Raw genomic sequence first — 3,528 nt, 5'->3', positions numbered from 1 at the left:
CTTCTGTTTTCTGCTCATTAAAATGTAAAAAGTTCAAAACCATCCAGGCCCTTATCTTTTTAAGTGGGAAATAAATCTGGGAGTCATCAGCATAACAGTGGAAAGAAATCCCATGTTTCCTGAAAATAGACCCAAGGGGTAGGAGATATAGGGAAAAAAGAAGCGGGCCTAAAACTGAACCCTGTGGGACCCCACATTGAAGAGAAGCAGCAGAGGATACAAACTCATCGAGTTCACAGAGAAAGTTCGCTCTTCCAAATAGGATCTGAGCCACTGCAGTGCGGTACTCCTAACACCCACCAACTGCTCTAAACAGGAAATTAAAATATTATGATCCACTGTATCAAAAGCAGCAGTTAAATCTAAAAGCACGATAATAACACAGTCACCTGAGTCAGTTGCTAAAAACACATCATTAAAAACTCTTAAAAGGGCAGATTCGGTACTATGTAGAGCTCTAAAACCAGACTGGAAAACTTCTAAAATACCGTGTTCTTCTAAAAAGGACATTAATTGCTTGTAAACTACCTTTTCGAGAATTTTTGTTATAAATTCAGTTTGGAAATAGGTCTGTAATTTGCAATAATATCAGGATCAAGAGCAGGTTTCTTGAGTAGAGGCTGAATCACTGCATGTTTAAGATTGACAGGTACAACACCAGAGGAAAGACTGCTATTTACAATGGATTGTACAACTAGCGCTATAGTTAGAAAAACCTCTTTGAACAATCGAGGACGAAGAGCATCATAAGGGGAGCCTGAGGGCTTCAGGTGAGAAACCAACTCCTGCAGGCAGAGCAAAGAAACTGGCTCAAACCTGTCAAAGACAGCAGAGCTAGGGACAGGGGTAGAAGGGTCGATAATGGACTGGGAATCTGCGCTTTGACAGATAGCACTTTATCAATAAAGAAGCGTAGGAAGTTTTCACAAATTTCCTGAGAGGACTCGACACCAACAGTCTGTGGAGCATGAAGGACCCTGTCAATAGTCTTAAATAAGATGTGAGGCTTACGACAATTTGACTGAATAATAGCAGCAAAATGTTTCCTCTTAGCATCTTTTACAGTCTCCTGATAGGAATTCCAGTAGTTTTGTAATATTTGGTATGACACCTGAAATTGATCCTTCTTCCATTTGCGTTCAGCTCTCCTACACTTTCTTCTGGCAGCACGGGTGTCTTCATTCAGCCAGGGTTCAAATTTGGCTTTAACTTGCCTACAGGTAGAGACAGGTAGATTGTGAGTTAAAACAAGATCCAACGTGTGCCCCTATTTTTGTGTAGGCACAGACACAGGTTGCACAGGATCAAAAGAGTCAATAAGATTTAAAAAAGTCCTTTGCCATTGGCTTGTCAGGGCAGCACACGTGAATATTGAAGCCCCCAATAATAAGGACATGATCATATTTTGGCACAATTTCAGCCAACAGATCATAAAAGTCATTTAAGAAGTTCTTATTGTATTTTGGAGGTCTGTAAACCACAGCACAGAGCACTGTGTGAGAGCGGCCTAGCTCAAACACACTCAGTTCAAAGCTACTAGGTGATGTTGATAAGGGCAGTGGTTTACATTTATACTGCTTCTTAAAAACAACCGCTAGTCCTCCTAGAGTCGACTCTAGCAATAAAAAAAACAACACAAACAAACACAACATTAGAGAACATTAGTGAACAAACAGCATGATGAAGCCCAAGGAAGTCACCAGACAGGCCAGGGATAAAGTTGTAGATGAATTTAAAGCAGTGTTAAGTTATTGAAAAAAAAAAAAAGAAAGAAAGAAAAATTCCCCAAGCTTTGAACATCTCAAGGAGCACTGTTCAAAAGTGTGCGACAACTGCAAACCTACCAAGCCATGGCCGTCCACCTAAACTGACAGACCGAGCAAGGAGAGCACAGAGAAGCTTCCAAGAGGCCCATAGTCACTCTGGTGGCGGTGGCATCATGCTGTGGGGATGCTTTTCTTCAGCAGGGACAGGGACTCTGGTCAGAGCTGATGGGGAAAATGGATGGTGCTAAATACAGGTCAATCCTGGAAGAAAACCTGTAGGAGGCTGTGAAGGAGATTCACCTAACAGCAAGACGATGACCCTAAAATTACAGCAAGTGCTACAAAGGAATAGTTTAGATCAAAGGATATTCGTGTTAGGATGGCCCAGGCAAAGTCCAGACCTAAATCCCATTGAGTATCTGTGGCAAGACATGAAAATTACTGTACACCAGTGATGGGAATAATGGCATTACAAGTAACGGCGTTATTAACAGCGTTACTTTTTTCAGTAACGAGTAATCGAACTAATTACTATTCCTATCGTTACAACGCTGTTACAGTTACTAACAAGAAAACGCGTTACTATTTTTCAACAAACAGACGGTTGAAGCTGTGTCCAGCTTACTGCATCTTATATCAGTTGCAGGGGAGTAGCTGTAAGTAATCTGGACGCGACAGCTTTAAGCAGCTGCGCGCTCCCGCGGATGGTAATCACGATCACTGTCTACAGTGGTTCCCAAACTTTTTTTGCTGGGTCCCCCGTTGTTTTACAAGGAAAATGTCCCTCCCCCGCGCGCATACGTACGCACGCACAACACAACACATCCTCCAACCACACACATTCATATTTTGCTCCATTGTGGTTTATTTCACACCTCAAACAGTAATCTGCAATAAATTACAGGTAGTAAGAAAATAAACTACTAACTCTTTTACGCTATGTCCACACCTACACGGGTATTTTTGAAAACGCAGCTGTTTTGTCCTCATGTAAACGGCGTTTCGAATCACCGAAAACTGAAATTTTTTAAAACTCCTTTTTTGCGTTTACGTGTGGACTTAAATACAGTAACAAAGTATTTGTATCTCATGACTTCCCACCCCTGACACCAAACAATTAAAGTCTTTAACATTACCAGGACATCATTGCTGTTAAAGGGTAGTGACACCTTGGCTCATGTGATTAGGTAGAGGATCATGAGGGGGTCCTTTGTCCCTCTTTGGGGTGTCACTCCCACTGGGTTTAAATCTGGGACTCTCCACCATTTGACCTTAGAACTGAAGAAAGCTTCTCAGATGAGAAGTGAAAAGTCTTCAAGCAAGTTAAAGAAGTCCAGACACTTTTCTTTCCAAGCTCCTTAGACTAGCGATACATGAAACACTACAAACAGAAAGATGTAAATATAAAGAAAATTAAAGCTCTTCACTTTATTTTATGCTGATCATCTGTCCACCCTCTTTTAGATGACTGTGTGTTGTATGCACAGGTCTCCCACAATAGATCTAAACCCAAGAGAGATAAAGGTAAGTAAAGTAAAAAAGAGAAAAACATATTCATTTTGTTTTGTATTTGCACTTTTTTACACACCAAGGAAAACTGTTTAATAAGTCAGGTTATGATTTTTAACCAAGAGGTACAAAAATGTACAGAAATAACAGAGCTTACAGTGATAAACCACAGTATGAGAGTTATTTAATTCAAATAAGTTTTACAGTAAGTACATTTAATCCTAAATCACCTTTAACCACCAAATTATTCTTT

This window comes from Pundamilia nyererei, unplaced genomic scaffold (assembly GCF_000239375.1).
Source record: "Pundamilia nyererei isolate P.nyererei 1_Seehausen unplaced genomic scaffold, PunNye1.0 scaffold00230, whole genome shotgun sequence".
Classification (NCBI taxonomy): domain Eukaryota; kingdom Metazoa; phylum Chordata; class Actinopteri; order Cichliformes; family Cichlidae; genus Pundamilia; species Pundamilia nyererei.
The sequence above is the reverse complement of the archived record's forward strand: the minus strand, read 5'-3'. Positions refer to the sequence as shown.